General features: G+C 43.4%; 1 pseudogene; it reads right to left on the reverse strand.

Moving 5' to 3' along the window:
- Nucleotides 1-2,869: 2,869 nt before the first annotated feature.
- LOC121273619 overlaps nucleotides 2,870-13,495 on the reverse strand; it is a 36,701-nt pseudogene continuing 26,075 nt past the window's right edge.

The raw sequence follows: 13,495 nt of genomic DNA on the forward strand, positions 1-13,495 counted from the left end.
TAGATGTAAAAGATCCCATGGACACTCTTTCAAAGTACAGCAGGGAAGTTAGCCCCGGTGTCCTGGTCAATATCTATCCCTCAATCAACATCACTAAAAACAGGTCAGCTGGTCATGATCACATTGCTGATTGTAGGATCTTGCCACGTGTAAATTGGCTGCTGTGTTTCCTATGTTACAGCAGTGACTACACCTCAAAAGTACTTCATTGGCTGTAAAGCACTTTGGGACATCCTGTGGTCGTGAAAGGCGCTATAGAAATGCAAGTCCTTGTTTAATTGTCAGCAAACTTGGATACATTACACTCGGTCCCTCATCGAAATCATTCATAGAGATTGAGAGCTCATTTTGTGTGTAAAATTCCTGTTTGACACCTTTCCAAATGCTTTTTGAAAATTCAAACACACCACATCCAAGATGAAGATTTTTTTGTTTTAGAAATCACAGTGAGTTGTGGTGATTTGGAATTCACAGCCTGAAAATGCGCTGGAAGCAAATTCAACTGTATCTTTCAGAAGGGAATGGAACAGATTCTTGAAAGGAAAAGAAAATTGCAGGGTGATGGGATTAATTGGACAGCTCTTTCAAAGAGCCGGCAGGAGCACGATGGACCGAATGGCCTCCTGCTGTGCTCTTTGGGCCTCATGTGCATTTAAAGGGAGGGAATCATCTTCAATTGTGGGTGACATATCAAAGAAAGCAGTGTCTCCTCTTCTCTGTATGTTTAGTTTAATACTTAAATCTCCTCTCAACATTCTCTGAAGTGGCAGATGGAATTTAATACAGAGAAGTGGGAGGTGATGTGAGTTGGCAGAGGGGATAGGGAGAGGAAATATAGACTTAATGGCACAGTTCTAAAGAGTGAGCAGGGACAGAGGGACCTGGGGGTTCATGTGCAGAGATCATTGAAGGTGGCAGGACAGAGTGAGAGAGGAATTAGCAAAGCACATGGGATCCTGGGCTTCAGAAATAGAGGGATTGAGAACAAAAGCAGGGAAGTTTTGCTGAACCTTTATAAAGCTCTGGTTAGGCCACAACTACAGTATTGAGTCCAGTTCTGGTCACCACACTTTAGGAAGGATGTGAGTGTCCCTGACAGGATGGAGAGGAGATTTACCAGAATGGTTCCCGGGATGAGGGATTTTAACCACAAGGTTAGGCTGGAGAAGCTGGGGTTGTTCTCCTTGGAGTAAAGGAGGTTGAGGGGAGATTTGATAGAGGCGTACAAGATTATGACAGGTTTAGGTAAGGTAGACAAAGAAAAGATGTTCCCATTTGCTGATGGTATAAGGAGGATGGGGCACAAATTTAAAGTTTTGTAAGGAGATATATCTACATCACTGTTCCTTCACTGTCACTGGGTCAAAATCCTGGAACTCCCTCCCTAACCGCACTGTGGGTGTACCTACACCACATGGACTGCAGCGGTTCAAGAAGGCAGCTCATCACCACCTTCTCAAGGGGCAATTAATGAGTGGCCCAGCCAGTGACACACACATTCCATGAAAGAATGAAAATGAAAAGATATGGGGGGGAAATTAGGAGGAACGTTTTTACGCAGTGAGTGGTGATGACCTGGAACTCGCTGTCTGCGAGGTGGGTGGAAGCAGAGACAGTGAAAGGTTTCAAAAGGAAACTGGATGGGCAGGTGTGGGAAATACATTTTCAGAGCAACAAGGATAGAACAAGGAAATGGGACTGACTAGTTTGCTCTGCAGTGAGCCGGCATTGAAACGATGGGCTGAATGGACTCATTCTCTACCTGAATGACTCTGTGATCTAAAAAGTACAATTTCAGCTACTCCAGTCTCTCCAACTAACTGAAGTCCCTCATCCCTGGTGCCATTCCCGTCAATCTCCTCTGCACCCTCTCTAAGAACTTCACATCGTTCCTAATGCATGGGGCCCAGATATAGGGTTCCATTCTCGAGGGATAGAACTGAAACGCAGGGAGGTTATGTTCAACTTGTTTTGAACCATGGTTAGACTACACTGGGAGTACTGTCAACATTTGTGATCTCCATTTAGAAAAAGGAAATAGAGACATTGGAGAAGGGGCAACAAAGATTCACAAGAATAATACCAGAACTGAGAGCATTTAACCCTCAGGAAAGGCTGGGGCTGCTTTTCTCTAGAAAAGAGAAGACTGAAGGGTGACCTGTTGGAAGTCTTTAAAATGATTAAGGTGATTCAATAATCCAATAAGGATTTCATGAGAAACCTCTTTACCCAGTGAATGGTGAGAGTGTGGAACTCAGTACCACAGCGAGTGGTTGAGGTGAATAGCATGAATACATTTAAGGGAAAGCTGGATACATACATGAGGGAGAAAGGAATAGAAGGATATGCTGATGGGGGGAGATGAAGATGGGTGGGTGGAGGCTCATGAGGAGCAGAAATACTGACAGAGACCAATTGAGCTGACTGGCCTGGCCCTGTGATGTCGACTCAATGGAACAAAGTATTTACTTTAGATCTACCTGTAGTGGTAGGAAAAATACTATTTACTATCCAGGATAAAATAAATGTCCCTCATCAGCTTTTGTGGATCAATATCAGTAGAAATGTGCATTCCCAGGCTCAAAGAGCATCAGCCACTGGATGCAAAGTCGTGAGACCGGCCACTGTGGGGACCACTGGTGATTTCTTTCTCTCGCTTAAAGTTGGGCAAATCGGCCAACTTATTTTCCCCTCACACGAAGTGAAGTGAGCTGTAGCCTGGACAAGATCAAATCTCTGAGAAACAGGCAGATAAATTAAGCAAAAGAACCTTCTATGCTGTACAGCCCATCTCCACGGCAAAGTGGCACACTTTGGGAAGTTCTAAACAGAAATGCAAACAAAATTTTGCCTTTAAAACACCCTTTAAAACACAATGATCCATATGAAATATGAACCAATATATTTGCAACAAGGTTCAAAGAGCATCAGCCACTGGAAACAAAGTCGTGAGACCGGCCAGTCCATCAGAAAGAAACTTTCCAACCCTCCCACTTCACCAGGTGTCAGAATGAACATGGTTCAGTCCTGGATGTGATTAACAGCAGCAATAACGGCAGAATCCAACCCCTGTAATTACTTGTGAACTCGCTGGTGTTTCTGCATGTTGGATGAATCACTGAATCCCTTCCCACACTCGGAGCAGGTGAATGGTCTCTCTCCAGTGTGAACTCGCTGGTGTATATGAACGCTGGATAACGTTCTAAAGCTCTTTGCACACTGAGAGCAGCTGAATGGTCTCTCCTCAGTGTGAATGCGTTGGTGGGCCATCAGAATCACAGCGCTTTTGAAGCCACACCCACAGTCAGAGCATTTAAAAGGTCTCTCATTGGTGTGACTGGCATGGTGTCTCAGCAGGCTGGATGACTGAGTGAATCGCTGCCCACATACGGTGCAGGTGAACGGCCTTTCTCCGGTGTGAACTCGGTGGTGTGCCAATAAGTTGGATGAATCACTGAATCCCTTCCCACATTCCAAGCAGGTGAATGGCCTCTCCCCGGTGTGAACTCGCTGGTGTGTCTGCAGGTGGGATAACCGAGTGAATCCCTTCCCACACTCAGAGCAGGGGAATGGTCTCTCCCCGGTGTGTACTTGCTGGTGTGTCTGCAGATGGGATGACTGAGTAAATCCTTTCCCACACACAGAGCACATGTACGGCCTCTCTCCAGTGTGAACTTGCTGGTGTGTTTGCAGATGGGGTGACTGAGTGAATCCTTTCCCACACTTGGAGCAGGTGAATGGCCTCTCCCCAGTGTGACTGCGTCGATGGGTTTCCAGCTTAGATGGGGATCTGAATCCCTTCCCACAGTCCCCACATTTCCACAGTTTCTCCATGATGCTGATGTCCTTGGGTCTCTGCAGGTGGGACAATTAGTTAAAGCCTCGAACACACACAACACGTCTACAGTCTCTCACTGGATGGTGCAATGATTTTTCAATATCTGTAACTGGTCAAAGCGCTTTCCACAGTCAGTGCACTGCAACACTCTCACTTGGGTGTGTGTCTCAGTGCTTTTCCAGTTACACTGATGTTTAAAATCTTTTGAAGCAAACAGAAGAGGCAAAGATTTCGAATGGTAGATTTAAAGGCCAATGATATTCTGGTCCCAATGAATGAAATGACTGTCAGGTCTTGACGTGATGTTTGGTTTGAGAATTCTGTCTGAAAATCCTTCCCTTCTAATATCCTGTAAAAGGAGTTTACAAAAGTCATTTCTATCAGGACAGGGGAGAAATTCAGAACAGACAATTCTAATTTCTATGGAACATTCTTTCCTCTCTTGTTCCACAAAAGCAGTAAATCTCCATCCCACACACTCCCTCCATTCTCACTCTGCTGTACCTAATACACACCTTCCCAATTCTCCTGAAAGTGCCGATTCATGCTGATCATCAGATCGATGCTCACCATTTCCTCTTTCGGATACAAAGACCTGAAAATCTTCATTCAGCTTGCTTGGCTACATATATATTTATTGGACTAAAATGTGTTTAATATACAGTATTGTTTTCCCTGATTAGAGATAGAGGGTGGATGTGAGCAAGACCTTTCATTAGGGAGAGAGCGGTCTTGACCTGGAACTCGCTGCCTACGAGGGTGGTGGAGGTGGAGATGATAATAAAGTTGAAAATGGAATTGGGTGGGCAGTTGAAGGAAATAAACTAACAGAGGAATGGGAATATATAGGGGGCAATGGTACTGATTGGATTGCTCTACTAAGGGTCAGCATGGACTCAAATTGCTGAATGGACTCATCATGTACTACAATGTCTCTTCTATTCATTCATTCATGGGAGGCCAGCACTTATTACCCATTCCTAATTGCCCTTGAAAAGGTGGTGGTGAACTGCTGCTGTTGAAAATGACTGGAAATATACACAGTACTATATTAAAAAGGTAGAAATAATAATAAATGGACTCTATTCCTATCCAGAAACAATATATTTAATGTGTCCCATATCACAGCACTAAACACATCTCTGTCCAATATTAATTTACCGTCCCCTTAAATGTCAACCATTTCCTGGGGAAACCACCCCTTTAATTGTGAACATTAGGAAAGGGACCATCTTTTAGCCAGACAAATAAATGTGTCAAGCTGAAGGAGCAAAGGATGTCAATGTCTTTAAGAGAGAGAGAGACCTGGGCCAACATTTCCAGAGTCTGCACCCTCCCTGGATTCACTTCCTTTCCCTTCAGTTCCTGCAAGTCAACAATTTGCCCCCAGAATGAGAAAAGAAATGGAAAGGGGGAGAAAAGAAAGTCAAAACAGAAACAGAATTACCTGGAAAAACTCAGCAGGTCTGGCAGCATCGGCGGAGAAGAAAAGAGTTGACGTTTCGAGTCCTCATGACCCTTCAACAGAACATGAGGACTCGAAAGGTCAACTTTGCTCTTCTCCGCCGATGCTGCCAGACCTGCTGAGTTTTTCCAGGTAATTCTGGTTTTGTTTTGGATTTCCAGCATCCGCAGTTTCTTTGTTTTTATCTCTGTGAGAAAAGAAAGTGTTTTACTCACAGATGTTGGACACGGGAGGAAGTTTTAGTCTGTGTGAAGCTCAATCTTCATTCACACAAAGCCCGCGCTCTGATTGGCTGGAGGACCTGGGTCCTTCCGGTCCTCCAACTCGTCCCATTGGTCAATCTACCGCCTGAAGACGATGGGGCAGCGGAAGCCTTCGCGGGCGCGGAAGAACCTTTAACCCTCACAACGGAATGAGAGGTTGGCTAATGGGAAGCGCCATTCTCCGCACATGCGCATCTTCCCCTCCGCCTCGGACATGCGCAGTCCCCCGCCGCCCGCCCGGCGGATAGAGCGGTCTCTTCAGCGCGGGGGATTGTGGGAGCCCCGGCCGCCATTACTCATCCATGGCCCAGTCTCCAAACTCCTGGGACTGGGATGGAAAGTGGGGGTGGGGGGCGCAGTGACCCCACCCTGAAACAAAGTACATGTGGGTAGTCACTGGATTTAATTGTGACGCCCCCTTCAGGGGAGGAAATTAGGGAAAAATCAGGAAGAGGATCATAGGATTAATTAGGGCTGCAATCAATTGTCTGGAGGGATGGTGTGTGGGGGACGGAGGTTTATAGGTTCAGAGGGAGGATGATTCTCTATCACATAATCCATGACAACTAACATGATGAGTTCTGAATTTCTATCCTGTACAGACAGTGATAACTTGATGATGTAAAGCTTGTTACCTCCCTTCGTAATCTTAAAGTCCTCGATCAGGTCAGTCCTCAGCCTTCCCTTTTCAAAAGTGTGAAGCCCCAGCCTGTTCAATCTCTAGTGTAACTTAAACACACTCAGTTCTGCTATTGTCCTTGTGAATCTTTCCTGCACATTCTCGAATTCTCCTCTGTCCTTATTATAATGACGGAGACCCAGAACTGTTCACACTATTCCAAGTCTGGTCCAACCAAGGCTCGATACAAGTTTAACATAACTTCTCTGCTTTTCAATGCTATTTCTCGAGAAATAAATTCAAGTTTGGGGCCTTGGAAAGGGTGCAGGGATTTAGTAAGGGGACGGGAATGACAAACCTCAGTTATGTGAACACACTGGAGAAGCCAGGGTTGCTCTCCTTAGAGCAGTGAAGGCTGAGAGGAGATGTGATAGAGATAATCAAGATCATGAATGGTTTCCATCAAGTAAATAAAGAGAAACTGTTTCCATTGAACCAGAGGACACAGATTAAAGGTGACTGACATAAAAGCCAGAGGGGAAATGAGGAAGATAGGTCTTTTTACAGTGAGGTGTTGTGATCCAGAATGCACTGCCCAAAAGGCTGGTGGAAGCAGATTCAACAAAGGGAATTCAATAAACACTGGAAGGGGACTAGTTTGCATGGCTCATGGGGAAAGGGCAGGATAGAGGGACTAATTGAATAGCTCTTTCCAAGAGCCAGAACAGGCATAATGGGCCGAATGGCCTCGATGGTAACAAAGGGAATTGGATAAATACTGGAAGAGGACTAGGGTTTGACAGTAACTTTCCCTTTCAAACCTTGTATTGTGTTGTGGAAAACAGAGTGAACACTCAGACCCAGGAGGTTTGTCTCAGAAGCCTTTATTGAATCGTGATATCACGGAGAGCCCAGCAGCATACAATGGAGCTAGTCGGCACTCTGAGGAAGCATCAGAGTACACACATAGTTATAGCAAAAGCTTCCGTAATTAATAACATTGAAATTTTATCTTTGGCATGCATACAATTGTTCTGCCTTAGTTTATAATTATGCAAAAACCTTGACTAGTTACACAAAACTTTGAGTATCCCATCCGGCGACAAGTCATCTGGACAAACAACAGATAGCATGACTAGGCCCTGTCTCAGGTGCTGATAACAGACATCCTAACTTTGTTTCAAGGACTCTTGGTAGTTTGTTTATGATACTTGTTTTCCTTCCTCTACAATAGCTGACAGTGCAGGTTTGTCTGCTACTGGTGCAAGGAGACTTCACTGTAGTATTCCATTATGGTTTAACGACTTAACCCTTTGCTATCCTGTAGATGTATTTTATTCTTCCACAATCCCGCCTTGTTAATCTTCTAGATTAATACCAATGAGGAATAGTATCTTCATTATCATAAGGGGGTTCATAACCGTAAGGAAAAGGCCGATCTCTGGCAGAGTAAACCTTTTCTCCCCACCAGTGGGCCTCACTGGGACCAGTGCGCATCATTTGAGGGACAACTGGAGTTCCTCCTAATCCAGTAGAGACACTGTTAATAACCTGGGAACAGCAAATTCGCAGAGCAACACATGCACAACACCCTATAACACATGCAATGACCAACCCAATTAAAACATACAGCAGCCAACTTCCCCAACCGGAGAACCACCCCATTACTATAGCCCACCAGGAATCCTTGTTATAAAAGTTACTCAGTCTTTCCCCAACTTTCTTTATTTCTTGCACTTTATCCATAACATGCTGTCCCAGGTTAGTAATGTTCTCAGAAACATCAGGCACATAAGTGCAGCATTCTGAACCTATCATGGCACAAGTACCACCTTTTTCAGCTAGGAGGAAATCAAGGGCCATTCTATTTTGTAAGGCAGTCAGGCGTAGGGCTATCATTTCAGGAGTGGTAGCTGAAATCTGTTTCTGTGTCTCAATCAAAGCATCAGCAGTTGAATTAGCAAATTTCTCAAGTGCAGCTGCCAGGTTGATAATCTCTCAGGAATTACGAGCAGCTCCATAAGAGGGGATAGCAATCATCCAGAATTGTTCAGATTCCGAGATATCACGGCGATGTAGACGCCGATGCGGGTGAATATCTAATTTACTTATATAGCGAAGATAGGGATTCAAATATGCTAGGTAGCAGCAGCCACTCCAGGTGGGAGCAGTAGCGCCCTTGCCCAAACTTCCGTTATCTTGATTAAAGAAGGAAGATAATTGCGGCATCCCAGGCAGCCAGGGATATGCTTTCTCTCCACAAACCCAGTATGTACCATTTAGAGGATTTTGAAGATCATAACTACCAGGGCTAATAGATATGGTGTTTTGACAACTACTGTTTCCCAGGTTATAGGTACCGGTTGCAAGGTTCGAACACCAACAGGTTCTGTTGAAGGGTCATGAGAACTCGAAACGTCAACTCTTTTCTTCTCTGCCGATGCTGCCAGACCTGCTGAGTTTTTCCAGGTAATTCTGTTTTTGTTTTGGATTTCCAGCATCCACAGTTTTTTGTTTTTATTACCAACAGGTGGCGTTTATCAGTTCCGGAGGGGGCCTGATTCTTATCCCATGATTTGTGTAGTTCCACCCCTTAGCAGGGGGAGAGCAACAGAACCATCCTCTAAACATATTGGGTTCTGCATCATCTGACTGGATATGGAAGTTTGTGAGATCCTTTATTTTTTCCTCAGTCATGGGTTTTGCCAGATAGGTGCTTGACTCACCTCCATGTTGGGGAAACTGGGCACATATCCAACAGGCACCCTGTCCTACTTGTCTAGCATAGGCGTGGCATAAAGACAAAAAGGTGTTGGGTTGAGAATCCTTTGGGTACACCCCACAAAATATGGCAAAAAGACAGAATATAGTAAAAGGCAGTATCTGATACATAATGCAAATTAGTTCATTGGTAACAACGGTTATAGGACTGCCAGACAATGTTTTTTTTTTACGAGTGGCGTGGACCCAATCTTCCTTCCCTTTAATCTTCAGGGCCGCTTGAGTTGTTAGCAGCACAAGGTAGGGTCCTTTCCACCCTCTTATGCAATTCAGCTGCTATTTTGCATAGAGGAAAATGAGTACAAATCCAACACTTAGTCCGATTAACATGCGAGGCTATATGGCCTGTATTCGTTGAACCACAGAATTGGTAGTCCATGCTCCCGCAAGGACCACACAGGACAGGATCCAAATCAGAGTCAGCATTCTGATGGCTCAGTCAAAGTTCTTGCACAAGCACTTCCGGCTGAGGTCAGCGTCTGCTTGACGTGCGATGCATGGATCCACAAGGGCGTCCTTCAACCTTCACAGCCATATGGGTGGTGAGCAGGACTTTGAAAGGCCCTTCCCATCGAGGTTCCAAACAGTTCTTTCTCCTGAAGGTCTTTACTAGGACTAGGTCCCGGGCTGGTATTGATGGCAATCTTCAATGTTGGGCTTTTTCTGAGCTTCTACTACCTGTATATGCAAGCTCTTGAGATAGTTAGGGTGAGAGCACATAGTCATGAGCACCAAGGGTAGAGCTTCAGGCCCTTTCAAACTGGTTTCTTCACATAATTTAGCTAGTTTGTTTTTCAGAATACCATTTTGTCTTTCCACCGCCCCAGTATTCTGGGGGTGGTATGGGCAGGAAAGGTAATGGTTGCATTGTAAGGCCTTCAACAGTTCCTTTATCACTTTAGCAGTAAAATGAACAACAATTTTACAACAACAGCATCATTTCGTCGGGTGGGATACAGCTCCACCCATCACGAGAACAAACATACTAGAACTAAAACATAATTATATTCCATACATTTAGGCATTTGTATAAAGTCCATTTGTAGGTGTACAAATTGGCCCCATGGCTGGGGTCCCGTACCTGCAGTCACTGTGAGCATCTTGCCTGGGTTATGTCATTGACATAAGTATGACAGGTATTACTAATACAATGCCTATTAGCATATTACTATTCACTATACATTCAACATTCATTCTACATACACGTGTTAAACCCCTGGGCTGGCAACCGATCAACTCATGATTCTTGTGTCGTGAGAGATTCAACAGATGCTCATTAGTTACCCATAAAGGGACTACCCCTTCTTTAGTCTGTCTTAAATTTTCTCGAGCTTGTTCCAGTGCCCAAGTTCCATAGGTGTTGCATACATCATTTCTGCTTGCTTCATCTGAAATATTTTTCCCTATTTCAATTAATTTATTGATAGTCCCCGCATGACTTTCGAGCACGGTAGCCAGACTTTGGATTAACCAATTATGTCCCTATATTGAATATTGTAGCAGCATAATTTATCAGGCTGCGCTTAACGCGGTTCCCTCCCAAGCCTGATCGCAGCTCGCCACTGAACTGAACTGCTTCAGTCATCAATTGGTGCGTCAGAGCTGTATAGAGTGCTTGGGTATGGGTAGAGCACCATTGGGGCAGGACGACACTGGATACATTCAAGACTACGGGTACCAGCTCATGGTGTACATTATCATACTTCTGATTAACCAGTACCAAACCATTCGTTGGTCCTGGATGCATAGTCGGACAAGTCAGTGTGGTTTGAGGGGCTTCAATTATCTCTACTCAGACTGTGAAAGTAGAGATGGGAGGTGGCTGGGTAATGGCGGACCTCCCATGCTCGATCTGAAGAAAACCCTTACTACAATTTGAAAGCACTTGTTCTCCTACTGTTACTTTTATCATTCCCCGTTGTGTGTCGCATTTGGCACTGTCCGTGCTGTACCAAAGTTCCTCCTGCAATGCAGGATGAGCAGTGATGATCCCTGACCTTGTTGCCAATACTGATAGGCCCACGACCTGGATCGTAGATCTGTGGAGACATTAACATTGGCTCCCTTCTCTGGGTTACTGCTTGGTCAATTATCTTTAACTGTGTGTAATGCCTCCATTTACTTCCTGTTCTCATATCTACAAGTGCGCATGTATCACCTGTCGTAATTACCTGGTATGGTCCATTGTTGCTCTTTGGGTTTGCCCTTTTCCATATCCTTAATCACCTGTCAGTCTTTAACTTCCTCTCTCAGCTCATGTAATCGCACACTTAATTCCCTTACATTGTCCTGTATTTTTCCTTTCTATGGCCCTGCACCTCCTACTATAATACCTTCAGGTAATTGCATGGCCCTTACCTGTTATCATTTCAAATGGGGTGAACCTGTCGATCCTGCTTGGGGTAGCCCACAGTGCATTAGAATATTGGGCTGTTCCCTGTCTCTTGATTGATGTTTTTTTTAACCTCCATAAATTTATACATTTCTTTAATGACTCTTCCTGTGAAATGAGTTCCCTGATCTGAATCCATCTGGATAGGCACCCCCACTCCTTCCAGTTTACTGTCTCCTGCTGCTCTCTCATGTCAGGCTTCAATTCCTTAAACTGCCAACACAATTCTACAATGCACCTTCTTATCCTATCTTTCAATGGCTCAGTATCTTCACTTCCAGTGATGGTTCTCTCTGGGAACCGCTTAACTCTGCCTGAATCAAGATGTTAATCCTGTGGTTTTACTTTTGTAGCTCACAGGCCCATTAATATAATCAGTAATACATTTATTTAGCCTTTTTCCAGCTTTCCCTTTACCTGTATCCATCTTGTGGTAAATTGATGTTAAGTATTATTTCTCCTTACATTTCAATTCCTGAACTACAGATTCCTCATTGTTTTACCTCTAAGTTTTCTTTCCTGACCATGATCATCCTAAGGTTTTCTTGAGTTCAGTTTCTCTATTGTCTTGATTGTTTCAAATGTTTCCTTACTCTTTAGGCCATATTAACTATTCCATTTCAAAGGGGATCTCTGTCTCTAGATCTTTATCTCCCCCTGTGCAGTTCCAATGCCTCAGTTGATGGCCAGATTATCAAATTCATTTCCCTTAAAACAGTTTGTACATTATGTCCTCTTTCCCTAACTCATTCTCCTACTTGCCTCATACCATATTACACTTGCAACAGCTACCATCTTATCTTGTTCAGGTTGCCTGGAGAGACTTTAAAATAAATAAAATATTCTCATAACAGCTTTAAAAACAGAAATCAGGTATTGACATGTTCTGCTTCCTTTTCTTCTTCTCAAAAGATTTTATTGTCTTAAAAGTAACTCACTAAATTGTGCCTGACCCTTTTCTTTTAGAATTATCCCAGATTCATTAACTCAGCCAAAAATTGGATTTCTGCCAAACTTTGTCAAGGTCTTGAGCTTAGCTTCATATTTTGGGAACAGACTTACAAACACAAAAGCTTGCAGCATTTGAATTAGTGCCAATTGTTGTCAGACCTTTTAAAATGAAAATTCCCTTTTTGAGAACTTTATCAAGAACCAAACCTCAAATTTTTAAACTTTGTAAGAACTGTAACTTACACTATCAAAATTAAAACAACCTCTTTGTCATGTGTAATGATTTGTATCCAAGTTATAATTTCCGTATGTTTATCGACATATTCTTTATCTTAGATAGCATCCTAGTGATTCAAAAGTAACCTCTTAAAATACACTGCACTATACATCTCAAGATTGTCCCAAATTCAAATTCCAGTGCTTTTGGAAAGCAGATTTCCTTTAATATTTAAGTCATCTCTTCATAAGAAACCCCTTTTTATCCATTGGAACCACCTAGCCTTGTGTTTATGTCTTTTCATTTTCCTGGAATCCTTCTGAATTTCAAGTAATTTCTTTTTCTCAGAATTTTAGAATACTAACTCGTATGTATTAATCCCAGTCAGCTTGGAAGCTGATGATGAGGGTTATTCCCTACTAGTCTGCAAGGGGGTGGTACAAGGGTTGGTACATCTCAAACAAAGGCAAGCCCTGTTTTATCTTTACACTACCTTCAAATTATGACTTTTGCCAGAAATCTCAACTCAAACCTTATACTCAAAACTTTGGAATGTTTGAATAAACTTTTCCTTTAATCTAATATGGGGCTTTCGACTCTAAAGTGCTCAACTACACACACAAAAGACAATTCAGGGAAGAAAACACATGAAAGCTCAAATGCTTCATTGCACACAAACAAACACATAGATAAAGGTATGTATCGATACTCCTATAATATTGAACTTAACTCTAAACGAAGCTTCGAGTAGCGGGGGGGAATAAAGGGATCTTCAAGGCTCCACCTATAGGGATCTTCAAACTGACGAAAGCTCACATTTCTCTGCTGCTGCTTGTCAATTGCTCATTAACCCCCTAGGGGTACCCTTTCTCTCTCTCTCTCTTCAGCACAAACAGCACTTGTAACTTAGATCAATTCATCTTTTTTAAAGTTACAGAAAATTCAGTAGTGGACTATCTACCCCCCTTA

Source organism: Carcharodon carcharias, assembly GCF_017639515.1.
Source record: "Carcharodon carcharias isolate sCarCar2 chromosome 27 unlocalized genomic scaffold, sCarCar2.pri SUPER_27_unloc_1, whole genome shotgun sequence".
NCBI lineage: Eukaryota > Metazoa > Chordata > Chondrichthyes > Lamniformes > Lamnidae > Carcharodon > Carcharodon carcharias.